The sequence below is a fragment of the Chiloscyllium plagiosum genome, chromosome 29, assembly GCF_004010195.1.
Source record: "Chiloscyllium plagiosum isolate BGI_BamShark_2017 chromosome 29, ASM401019v2, whole genome shotgun sequence".
NCBI lineage: Eukaryota > Metazoa > Chordata > Chondrichthyes > Orectolobiformes > Hemiscylliidae > Chiloscyllium > Chiloscyllium plagiosum.
Window position 1 is genome coordinate 44282308 of NC_057738.1, and position 13949 is coordinate 44296256.

A 13949-nucleotide genomic window follows, 5' to 3' on the forward strand; every position below is an offset into this window, starting at 1 on the left:
CTTGCCAGAAATACCCAGATACCGTCAAAGGATACAATAATGGGTACTATGTGCTCCTGAAGAGTTGGAACTTTGCTGATGTGGGAATTGAACACCAAGTAAAGGTGGATGCGGAGTGTACCAATGGAAATTGAAATGCCAGGTTGGGGATTCACCAGTCAGCATCGACAAGAACCATCCTCCAAGTATTGAAAGTCAAACAGTACTCATTAATGCTGCCAGCTTCAGCCTTTCCACTCCCAAGGTGCCATCACAAACCTTTACCCGAAACAGTCTTCATTTAGCATTTCATTAAAATCAGTCAGCACGATTATTAAGAGTGAAATTAAGTGAGTATAAAACCAACAAAGTCTTCAACTCTGAAGAAGAATCACTGCCCCAAAATATTAACTCTGCTTTCTCTCTCTATGGATGCTGCCAGACCTGCTGAGTTTCTCCAGCAATTTCTGCTTTTGTTTCAGATTTCTAGCATCTGCACTTACTAGTTTTACTATATTCTTGCAGTACCTAATTCTGTTAGCTTTCTAATTGTTGGTAAGGTTTGAAAATGCCCTGATTGAATCTAGTGTAAAATCAGTGTTCCACCTGATCCCAGGTGTTTTCTACTTGCTTTATTTGGTTAAAATTGCTCCCAGTATGTCACCTCCAGATAAAGTCAGGTTGGAATTTTGCTGAAAGTTTGCAGCTTGTTCCCTTGCATTGAAAGTCAAATCATTAAATGATGTTTAATAATTCAAAAAGAAAGTCATGCCTATAATCCCAGTATTCTGGCTTATTTAGATTCCCTGTTACACCTTCTGGGATAATATTGAACAGAGCAATTTGTCAGTAGTTTCTGTCAACATATATCCCATTAACATAGAATATTATATTGCATATCTGCTGCTTGTTATGTCAGTCAGGAATTCATCACACACAGTGTCAAAGTGATACTTTATGTGGACACTTATTTATTCTAGTTTTTCAAGTGTAATCATAGAATACCAGAATGCAGCTCATGTAATGTAGTGATTGTAATGACATCAGCCAAGTGGATTGCATAGAATATGAGTTCCCTGATTGAGGCTGTTAATCTGGCCCAATCGGGGAGCCCTGGCTGACAGATATAAACAGGAGGGTCAGAGGTTCTCTTCACTCTGGGAGTTAGCTCTGAGGACCAGTGTCAAGTACTGCCCATGTGTAAATAAATGGTGACTTTGACGGGATACCAGCCTTTGTGGAATTACTTCATAAATAAGAATAAATTCTTTCTTTCAACGTTCTCCCTTCATCTGTAATTTGTGGAGACATGATCTCAGTTAAGTGACATTAATGATATTTAAAATTGTACTGAAATTACATAAAATGAAGATTGAAAGGTTGTTACAGAGCCAAAACTGCAGAATATTAGAACATAATAATAATTAAATGATGGGGGAGTTTATTAAAGCTTTGACTCTATTTCCAAAAAGGAATTACAAAAGGTTAAAAGAGTGAAATGTGTTATGGGGGAGAAATTATGAGAGAGTGATTGTCAATGTTCCTAATTTGGAACACATTTAAATGGGTTTACTGAATTTCCAAGTCAGATGAAATGTGAAATGGTGATAAATTTGTGTAACACTAGCCTCAAAGTCTGTTGACAGAATCAGTACAGCACAAAAGGAGGCCACTCATGCCTTCATTTCCTAACTGCCCCTTGAACCAGCATTATGACTTTAAATAGCAGCACAAAAATCCCTGGGAGGGCATTAGACCAGGATTGTTCCCTCTCGTGACCTTTATGATGGATCATACAGTCATCAATCAAGTATGCATAATAAAAAACACTTTTCTCAAGACAATTACAGCATTGTACTCCCATCTCAGTCAAAGACAAAGCCCTGAGTGAACTCCTTCCACATTTAACAAGAAAATAATTAATCAGTCAGGAACATAAGGGTCAACGTCAGAATTTCTGTCACCTGCCCAGCACTGTGCCACACAAAAGGATAATACTCGAAGTAAGAACACACTGGGTTAAGGGTAATATATTAACGTGGATGGAGGATTGGCTAACCAACAGAAAGCAGAGAGTTGGATAAATTGGTATTTTTCTGTTTGACAGGCTGTAACCATTAGTGCTCAAGGGTTCAGACTTTCCGCCCAACTATTTACGATCTATATTAATGATCTAGATGCAGGGATAGATGTACTATAGCCTAATTTGTAGATGACAATAAAGTAGATGGAAAAGTAAGTTGCAATAAAGAAATAAGAAATTTAGAGATTTAACTTGATATGTTAGGTGATTGGGCCAAAATTTGGCACATGGAGTTTAACGTGGAAATGTGTGAGGAGAATAGAAAGGCAATGTACTATTTAAATAGTGAAAAAACTTAAAAAATGTTTTAGTGCAGAGAGGTCTGTTTTCCAGCATGAATTGCAAAAAGCTAGTACACAGGTACAGGAGAATGGAATAGAATAAGGTTTATTCTCATGGGTACTCGGTTACGAAAGGGTCATCTGTGCAGTGTCACAATGTCACTGACACACGGCTCTATCTAAGGTACAAAGTACCCAATAGGTAAAAAGGAGGGCAACTAGAATTTTGGCATTTATTACTAAAGGAATAGAGTAGGAAAGTAGAGATGTCTTGTTGCAATTGAACATGGCATTAATCAGATCGCATTTGGAATATTGTATAATTTTGGTCCCCTTACTTGAGAAAAGATTTAATTACATCAGAGGAAGTTCTGAGGAGTTCACTGGATTAATTCCAGAGATGAAAGATTTGTATTATTAAGAGAGTGATTGAGCAGTTTAGGCCTATATACCTGCAAGAGTTTAGAAGGAATTGACAATGTTGACATAGAGAGAATGTGAGAAGACCCTTGTGGGTCAAACTAGAATGAGAGATCATAGCTTTGGGATAAGGTGTGGCAGAATTAAAACAGAGATGAGTCAAAAATACTTCTCTCAAAGGGTCGTAAATCTGTAGAATTCACTACCCAAGAATGCAGTGGATGCTGAGACACTGAATGCATTGAAGAAAGAGATAAACAGGTTATTAATGAGGGAATAGGTTGAAGGGTTATGGGGAGTGGGCAGGACAATGGAGTTGAGGCCCAGATGAGATCAGCCAGGGTTGTATTAAATGACAGAGCAGGCTCAAGGGGCTGAACTGCCTCCTCCTGCTCCTAGTTGTTAAGTTTTTAGGTGGGCTTTAAACGAACCTTTGGAAAGTAAGGGTTTTATCTTTTTTCTTGGTTTACAAATTCAGGGAACCCATCTGTTCTGAACAAATCCAATTTGGAGGAATTCCAGCCCTTACCCTATATTTTTTCCATGTAACACCATACAAGGGACAATAACATATTGCTGATTGTGTTGGACCAATAATTTATGGGCCAAATGTATTCAAATCCTGACTAGAAGCTAGGAAAGTCATAATTCAATTCATTAAGTTAGCCTGCAAATAAAACATGTGTATCAATAAATAGTGACAATGAAACCAATGGACTCATACATAAAAAATGCAGCTTGTTCACTAATGCTCTTTGTGGAAGTGAATTAGCCATCTTTAGCTAGTCTGGCTACATGTGACTCCAAACCCACATGTGTATGACTGAAATGGGTTAGCAAACTGCTCAATTGGATTCAAGAGAGCAACTCACCGCATATCCTCTCGAAATTAGTCATTTGGTAATGAACATTGTCCTTGCCAGTGACACCCACAATCTGTGAATCAATTTTAATCAAGGCAGAGCAGCAGGTTCCAGCCCAGGCTGACGATTGATGTGTTTCTAACTAATTTGCGAACTTTCAATTGGTCTCTTGGTGAAGGTAGGCTGGGGATTTTCATTTCTGACTTTGTGTTGTCTGATTTCAGTGTAAGAGCATAAAGCCATCAGCTGGTATGCTCGAATGTCATGTCTCACATTATGGTGTTCTATGGGAGTGACACAGTGACATTTTCATGAGTGCTTTTAGCTCTTGATTTGCTATCAAACTGACCGTGAGATGAACAATGTTCTGTGCTACTTGAATGCAAACAGTAGAGCGATTTCAGTAAGGGACAGGTGTGGGAAACATGCAGAAATCCAGACATTTCCCTCTGAGTGAGAATAATGCACTATTATCATCACAAAAAAAGAGTAGCCTCATCATCAAAAGATATGCAGATGCTCAACTCACACTATTGATGTGACTGACATCCACCTTTCAAATTAAGCCTTGTCCTTTTCAATCTAAATACCTTCTCCATAATAGTTATCACTACAGTTATTCCATCCCTCTGTCATTGAAAATTATGTATTATAATTGTGGAGTTCCATTCCATCAAGACCTAATCTCTTTATTAATCCAATGAAACAATACTAAAATTATTTCTGTAGCTGATTTGATGTTGAATTCTTTCACTTGTCTCCACAATCCCATCTCAAATCTGGCACTGTGCATTTACCAATCCTTCAATCTAATGAGGTAAGTGATATCCCATCACTTGAATAGTTTAATCAGTTCCCAAAAGCTGTGTAGCGACCTCGTCTGTTACCCATAATCTCCACTGGACAAAGGATAAGTCTCACTTACAACAGGGGCTGTTTGTTCATTGGTTCCAATAAATTCTTGAGCGCATGCAGCATTGCCCTCTGAGATGGACACTGCTTGTCACTGGCCAATTGGGTGCTTCCTTTCTTCCTGATGGTGGAAGTTAAATAAAAATTGACACACCTGTGCAAAAGAAAAAAAAACGAAACAACAAAAAAAATTCTTGAGGGTACCATGAAGGAGCGTCCTTCTCAACCTCTTGTCCCGCACCTCACCTGAGGCAGAGTGAACCTTAGGTTAAACCACGACCAGCATCTATCTATCTATCACCTCACCTGAGGCAGAGTGACCCTTAGGTTAAACCACGACCAGCATCTATCTATCTTGGGCTCCGCTGGCGCCTCAGCTCAATGTAATCGCACTAACCTGTGAATAGGAATGATTACCCTGTTTTGATATGCAAAGAAATGGAATGTTTACAGAATGATGACATGTCCAATTGTATAGATTAAATATATATGAATAAAGTATATTTTTGAAATTAAAAAAAAAATCTCTCTCTCTCTCCCATGAAAGAGCAGCCCCTTGGTCCTTTGGAACTATGGCAACTTCTTTTGCATTTTATTTGCTGGTCTCCTCCCTACTCTCCCTTCTGTCCCTTCTCTCAGCCTCAGACAGCCTTGCCACAGACTCTGAAGCAGGGAGATTGGTGACCAGTGGCCCAGAGTAGAGTGTGGCAGTAACGCCCCAGTGCGAGGTGTGGCAGTAAGGTCCCAGTCCGGAGCGTTGCCGCAGCCAGTGGTCAGACCATGGGGGTGGCCCTCTGTGCTGGTCTGCTGTGGAGAGCCTTTGTAGAGAGACTGTGATGTTTGCTTTATTAACATAGCTCTTTGTTTTTTTCTGCCCTATGGTCATACTGCGTGTAGCTGGAATGTAACTTTTTATTCCTCTTTTCTCTTTTCCGTAACTAAGGATTGTACCTAGGTTCTCTGTATCTGGGATGGAGCTGTACATGGTGACATAAACGTTTTGCTGTCCTCTTTGTGTACATGTGACCACTAAGCTATTGAATTCAATTCAATTCAAACTCTACCTACAATTGCAGTAAATTCTAGGCCATGGCATTTTGACACGGAGAGCTTCATTGAGTACATGCATAACAGATTGATCAAGTATTTTCCAACAAAACTAGTGCCTCTAACGCCAATCCTCTGTGATTCCTGGCCATCACGTGGACAGGATATGAAGGAATTGGCAATCAAACCTGACATCAGCAAAATTAGCCCAGCTTTTAAGGTGCACATTGACTATTACCGGGGAGGAAGCCTTTGCAAGATCATAAGGAAAGCAAAATTAATGATATTATTGTTTTTGTGTTAAGTGATTGTTCAGTAAGTTAGAGCATTGTTCATTTACCCAGAAAATGTGTGTGTTGTTCCCTCTATAAAGGGCATTTGACTCTGCAGACTGCTGCATTTTCTGGTTGAGTTTTATGAACATCTTTTCACACCAATATATACATTGTCTTCCATCTAGTGGTAGTTGATTGAACTTAAATCTAATATTAGCAGTATGTCTGAATACATGTGAGACAGAGTTACAATCTGCTCTTTTTCCATCTGTGGAATAATGTGTGATACTGACATTTTCAAAATATACCATGTGTTTATATTGTTTTATTTTTGTCGGGTATCTTTAAAATAGCACAAACTTGCTGAGCGTCATTTGAAGTGTTCTTTTTGTCCATAAAGCTGAATCTTGCTCCATGTTGTTTCTCCTTTCCCCACAATGGAAATACAATGCAACTGCCCACACACCCATTAAGGCAACCTCATTATCAGGGTCCGAACATGGTTTGGTGAATGAAGTTGATTTCCCTCATTTTAGACAACAGACAAAACAAGTACATTTTGTCCCACAGGGAATGCATGTGAAGATTTGCAGTGTTTCTGATTATATAACTGGCCATTGTAGTTCTCTGGCCTTCTCAATTAATCAGCTTTCTTTTTAAAAAAAACTCATAAATTTTGCTGCAATTTCACACAACTGTGAGCCTGAATGGAGAGCATGCTCCTCTCTCGCTCAATTTACAACAACCTTCTGTCTTTTTTTTTGTTGTAGCTCCCTCTCTTGTTGGTCTCACATTGCATGCTGCTGCATGTATTGGAAGTCTTTGAGTTGAGCGTGAAAGTTTGTTCATCACTGAGGGGGTGGGGGGGTTGTTTCTGAGGGTGGTAAAGCAAACAAAAGCAAGAGCGAAAGAAGCCATGTAGATCATCAGGGCATAATCATTAACAACTATGAATCCTCATCTCAATGCTGTTCCGTTGTGTCTGTGATAGTTTCTGCAAGGTTGCTGCTGCTGTTTCAGACTTTTAAAAATAAATTTCATAAGCTCGATGCTGGTACACATCTGCACAGAGAAAGTCATAGAAAACTGTCGATAATTAGAGAAAAGCTCTAACTTTTTAAATAGTTAAAAATCATACAACACCAGGTTATAGTCCAACAGGTTTATTTGGAAGCACTAGCTTTCGGAGCATCGCTCCTTCATCAGATGGTTGTTCTGAGGCAGCACATCGAAAGCTAGTGCTTCCAAATAAACCTGTTGGACTATAAACTGGTGTTGTGTGATTTTCAACTTTGTCCACCCCAATCCAACACCGGCCCCTCCAAATCTTTTTAATTAATAACTGATAGACAAATAATGCTCAGTATTGCCTCTGCGTTTCCATGCAGCAACAATATGGAGTGGCATTGACTTAATGGTACAGTAATCCAGAACTCACGCAAATATTCTCAGCACATGGGTCTAAACCTCACTGTGGTGGATGATGAAATTTGACTTTAATAAAACTCTGGAATCAAAAGCTCGTCCCATAGTGATCATTTACAGGCTGTTGATTATTGCCAAAACTCACCTATAGGAAGGATGTTGTGAAAGGGTTCAGAAAAGATTTACAAGCATGTTGCCATGGTTAAAAGGTTTGAGCTATATGGAGAAGCTGAATAGGCTGGTGCTGTTTTCCCTGGGGTGTCGGAAGCTGAGGGGTGACCTTAGAGAGGTTTATAAAATCATGAGGGACAAGGATAGGATAAATAGACAAGGTATTTTTCCCTGGGGTTGGAGGAGTCCATAACTAGAGGGCACAGGTTTAATGTGAGAGGAGAAAGATTTAAAATGGATCTGAGGGACAACATTTTCACACAGAGAGTGGTGTGAACTGCCAGAGGAAGTGATGGAGGCTGGTATAATTAAAGCATTTAAAAGACGTCTGGATGGGTATACAAATAGGAAGGGTTTAGAGGTATATAGGCCAAAATTTGGCAAATGGAATAAGATTTTTTTCGGATATCTGCTCAGCATGGATGAGTTGGACTGATGTAAATCTCTATGCTGCTATGACTCTATCTGCTTCACTAATCACGTTTAGGGAATTTGCCACTTTTACCCAGTCTGGCTGACATGTGACTTTAGACCCAGAGCACTGTGGTTGACTCTTAAACTGCCCTCTGGACAATTAGGGATGGACGATGAATGCTGGCTCAGCCAGTGACACCCACATCTCATGTGTGGGCAAAACAAAAACTTATTCAGCAACGCTTTTATTGGAAAGAAATAATTCAATTAGAAGGTATACTGGTGGAATAAAATGTATCCTATTCACATCATGAGACACCTGTGACAAAGGTCCAACAATTTTCTTTGCCTGGCTGTTGAGAAATTATGAATTATATGGGCTTATTAGAAACTTTGCTCAATACCACAGTGAAACATGCGTGAGACCACATTCTTTCAGGAATAAACACCCACGAGCTACAGATGAAAAGAGACAATTAAAATTTAAGTAAATTAGGTAATATTTATTTGGACAGATGAATGTTGTTATGGAAACCTTGAAATTTCCACAAGCAAAGTTGAGGAAGGTAAGGTGCTTTCTGCTTTTATAAAGGAATAGGACAGTAAGACGGACTGAGTTTAATTTAGAAAAAATACAAGGTGCTGCATTTTGGGAAAGCAAATCTTAGCAGGACTTATACACTTAAAGGTAAGATCCTAGAGAGTGTTACTGAACAAAGAGACTTTGGAGTGCAGGTCCATAGCTCCTTGAAAGTGGAGTCGCAGGTAGATAGGATAGTGAAGAAGGTGTTTGGTATGCTTTCCTTTATTGGTCAGAGTATTGAGTACAGGAGTTGTGGCTGTGGCTGTACAGGACATTGGTTAGGCCATTGTTGGAATATTGTGTGCATTTCTGGTCTCCTTCCTATCGGAAAGATGTTGTGAAACGTGAAAGGGTTCAGAAAAGGTTTACAAGGATGTTGCCAGGGTTGGAGGATTTGAGCTACAGGGAGAGGCTGAACAGGCTGGGGCTGTTTTCCCTGGAGCATCGGATGCTGAGGGGTGACCTTATAGAGGTTTACAAAATTATGAGGGGCATAGATAGGATAAATAGACAAAATCTTTTCCCTGGGGTGGGGGAGTCCAGAACTAGAGGGGATAGGTTTAGAGTGAGAGGGGAAAGATATAAAAGAGACCTAAGGGGCAACCTTTTCACACAGAGGGTAGTACATGTAGGAATGAGCTGCCAGAGGAAGTGGTGGTGGCTAGTACAATTGCAACATTTAAAAGGCATTTGGATGGGTATATGAATAGGAAGGGTTTGGAAGGAGATGGGCAGAGTGCTGGCAGATGGGACTAGATTTGGGTTGTGATATCTGGTCAGCATGGATGGGTTGGACCGAAGGGTCTGTTTCCGTGCTGTACATCTCTATGACTCCATGACTCTATGGCACTATTTGGCTAAGAGTGAAAGTGCATAATTCAATGTAGGATTCAAAAATTCAAAGAACAAGAGAAACCATTTCACAGGTGGATTCATCTTAGTAGATTATCAATAAATTAGAAACAATACAGTGAACAGCTATGACAAATTAGGTGGAGGCCAGTGGTGTCTATCAGGTAGTTGCATTATTTTCAGAAACCTGAGAGCATTCCCAGAAATAGAAATAGTTCTAGTCTTGTTTAATGCGTCTATTAAAGTGTTAAGAGTTAATAATAGAACATTACAGAAATAGAGGAAGCTCAAATTCTCAAAGACAGCTTCAGTAATGTAGATTTGGGAATTCCAATTGAGGTCAAAGCAGATGGTGAGCTTCAACATGTGACTGTGTGAAACTCATCTGAAGCCACATTGATTCAAACTCATTTATCATCTCTCCACTTATTGACCTACTTGGGCATCCCATGATGCAATGCTACAAAATGTTGGTGCTTGTATCAAAATGCTTTCCTATCTCCAAGACTTCCTGCAGCTCAACGACATACAGGACTTCCAACTCTAAAGTGGAGTTGTGGCTTAATAAATCAGCCATGATTTCATTGAATGATGGAACAGATTCAATGGGCAGAATGGCCAAATGTTATGGTCTTCATTGTAACATACACCTCATACCTCTCTACTGATCTACTTTTCTCCAGAGTTGTGGAGGGCTGTAATTTCAGGGATCTACGATCCAAATTCTGACATTTCTTCCTGAAACTTTTGTATCCCTCCATTTCTCTCTTCCTCTTTTCAGACTCTTTCAAAAATATAACTTGGAGCAAGCTTATAGTCACCCTTTTTATATAATGTTCTTTGGCTTGGTTTTCATTTTGACCACATTTTCACCTAACAGTGCCTTGCTGATGCAGTTGAATAAACCATCATTCTTACTTTTGGGGTGGCACGGTGGCTCAGTTATTAGCACTGCTGCCTCACAGCCCCAGGAATCCAGGTTTGATTCCAAGGTCTGTGTGGAGTTTGCTTATTCTCCCTGTGTCTGTGTGGGTTTCCTTTGGGTGCTCCGGTTCCCTCCTACAGTCCAAAGATGTGCAGGTTAGGTGAATTGGCCATGTTAAATTGCCCATAGTGTTCAGGGGTGTGTCAATTAGGTGCATTAGTCAGAGATCAATTTACAGCAGGGGAATGGGTCTGGGTGGGTTGCTCTTCGGAGGGTCAGTGTGGAGCAGGTTAGGTGAATTGGCCATGTTAAATTGCCCATAGTGTTCAGGGGTGTGTCGGTTAGGTGCATTAGTCAGAGATCAATTTAAGCAGGGGAATGGGTCTGGGTGGGTTGCTCTTCGGAGGGTCAGTGTGGACTTGTTGAACCGAAAGGCCTGTTTCCACACTGTAAAGATTCTTATCAATCTTATCATAGCCAGATAATTACCTGCAATGACTTCTTGTCCTGTTCCTGAACCATCTGGTGTCCTCCAAAGATTTATTATTGGTCCTTTCCCATTTCTCATCTACACACTGTCTCCTGGTAACATCATCTGGGTGAACAATGCCAAATTTCCAATGTATACTGACGATGTCTGGCTCTACCTCACCATCACTTCCCTCACTACCCTCACTGTCTCTACATTGTCACTTTGCTTATCTGACATCCCCGTCCAGGATGGCTGGGCATTTCCTCCAGCAGGTAGGCTGAAGTGATTGTCTTCAGTTGCTACCACCAGTCCCCCTTCCCCACCCCACTCTTCATCCACCAGCTCCTTCTGTCCTGCTGGCAATTGCCTTAGCCTGAATCAGGCTGTGTGTAACGTTAGTGTCATAATTGATTCCACACTGGCCGTTTGAGCACATCTTAGTGCTATCCCCAAGACTGTGTACGTCCAACTCCCTAACACCTCCCTGTTCATTTGCAGTTAACCTTTCAGTCTCCATATTTATTGTCCATAAACTCGGATATTCCCATCCTCTTGTGGCAGGATTCACATGTCCCAACATCTGAAAAAGAGCACATCAGAAACTCTGCTTCTCTCTGCACAGGTCCCATCCGGGCCTGCTGAGCTTCTCTGACATTTTGTTTTTCTACAGTTGGTTCCGCTATAACACGTATTTCTTCAACACAAATTGGCTTTAACAAGACTGAAAAATTTAGACCATTATTTGTAGAACATAAACTTTCTTTACCTGTGTTGGCTATAACGCATTAGTTTAAATGGTGCAGCTATTGCGTAATTTTCTTATAACGCAAGGTTGTACAAGAATGGGACTATTGCATTATATCAGAACTGGCTATATTTCTAAAACTCTGCTGCCCACATCCTAACTGGCACTAAGTTCCATCTAACTATCAACCGGTACTCATTCACCAATGTTTGTTCTTGGTTTGGTGAAAATTGAAGGTTCATATCCTCACTTGAAATGTCTCCATGGCCGTGCTTCTCTGTATTTCTGTAATTTGCTGCAAATCCTACAGTCCTCCAAGGTCCTGGCTCACTTCCTATTCTGGGCTCTCAACCATCATTCATTTTAATTGTTGCACAATACTTTTTTTTCAAAAGTAAACTTCATTCTTAAACCTTATATATGTTCATTGCATGACAAGTCAAATTTGACCAGACACAAACATAAAGCAGATGGGTTGTCACTTCACTGACACATGTATGTTTACAATATTTATTTTATGATTAATGTACAGACAAGAGGTTTTTGATTGCTGTTCTGAGGAAGGGTCACTCAACCTGAAGTATTAATTCTGATTTCTCTCCATACATGCTGCCAGACCTGCTGAGCTTTTCCAGTAATTTCTGTTTTTGTTTATAATTGATCAGCAGTTTTTGAATCTGCTTGCTTGTACCTGGACCCGAGGTTCTGGGATTCCTTCCTTAAGTTTGTCAACTTCTCCTCTTCCCTCCTCATTCCCTCTTTTAAACTTGTCCTTAAAATTTCCCTGTTTGGCCCAGTTTTTGATCAGCTACTTTTATATCCCTTCATGTGGTGCTGTGTCTTATTTGACAGTTCAATTTGTTTTGATAGATTATTTGATAGATTACTACATTAAAGGCAGAATAGAACTGCAAGTTGTTGTGACATTTTTCAACATTATGGGTAGTATATAAATGCAAATTTGTGATATTGTTGTTGAACTATCAATACCAGGTGGCAGGTGTTGCTTGTGCTTTTGACAACATGAATAAATTATGTAGTTCAAGATATCAATGAAACTAAGAAGATGGTCAGTGAAATTGCAAAATATGAGGTGTGAAAGTTGGGTAATGCCAAGTGTGAAGTCTGAGGAAGTTCCTGAATACTGATTCTGCTCCTGGACAAGCAGAAAAGTAGTATTTCTGTTCTTTAGAGGAATTGGCTCAGCAGAACATTCATAACTCATGTGGGAATTGAAGTCCTTAAACATATGTTCAGTTACAATGGGAATTTCCTGACAGTGCCATGGTCAAACGCCATCTGGTGTGATTGCACTTAGTATTGGAACTTGTATTTTAAGACAAAAGGTATCGGCCTCAGAGCATTGTGCAATGCAGATTCAACAGAATTCTGCTGGGCTGCAATGTTCATATTATAAATTGTGGTTAGTAGTCATTATAGTGTTCCGGTAATCCAAACCCCTGGGCTAAACTTCTGGGGCACGGGTGCCAATCTCACCAGGGAGGACAGTGAAATTTGAATTCAATAAAAATCTGTAATTAACAACTACTTTAAGGGCAATGATGTAACCATTGCCTATTGTTGTAAAAATTGACCTATTCTTTAGGGAAGGAAAGGTACTGTTCTTACCAGGTCCAGTCCGAATGTAACTCCAGACTCCCAGCGATGGGACACTCTTATTTGTCCGTGGGTAACAAATATAGGCCCGTGAATCAATAAAATATTAGACTGTGTTCTCTTCAGTGTAGAATGTTGAAGTGCAGTTTGAGGTGTGCTGAAAGTTTATGGCCATCCAGTGAAACTGCAACATAGTGAAAAGTGAGAACCTTAAACAAAGGAAGGAATGGGAGAAAATTAATGCAACAGGTAACCTTTGGGATATGCAGAATATTTATTATAAAATGCCCAGCTGTACACAATGTATCCTTTTTATCTTGTCATCTTATGAGTTAGCCTAGACAGGGTAAATACAGTAAAGATTTTCCTGATAACCAGGGTGTCCAGAACCAGTTGTTACAATTAGGGATAAGTAAGGATACAGGGTAGGCCATTTTGGACTGAGACAAAGAGAAAGTCTTCACGCAGACATTGGGGAGTCTGTGGCGTTCACTACCACAGAACGTGGCTAAGGCCAAAACATTCGATGTTTGCAAGAAGGAGTTAGATATTGTTCTTAGGGCTAAGGGTATGAGGAGAAAGCAGGAACAGGGAACTGAGCTGGATGATCAGCCATGATTATATTGAATGAGGATAAGTCTCAAAGCAATGAATGGCCTATTCCTCCTCCTATTTTCTATGTTTCTATGTTTTGTTGAAAAGGTTTGATATTGATCTAAACAAACCTCTTCCTCATCCTGTCAATATTGGGCACTGTTTGAAATTATTTGTTTCAGATCAGTCTTACTCTTCAATAGGGTTGTGCTCTTAGAGTTGTGGTCAGATTGTAAAGATGGGTTAATGCATTGAGTAGGATTCTTTAATCTACATCTTTATCACTTGAAG

General features: G+C 40.0%; 1 protein-coding gene across 10 annotated transcripts in view; it reads left to right on the top strand.

Moving 5' to 3' along the window:
- LOC122564562 (cadherin-12-like) overlaps window positions 1-13949 on the top strand; it is a 584392-nt gene that overhangs the window by 535190 nt on the left and 35253 nt on the right. The gene's annotated exons all lie outside the window — the stretch shown is intronic.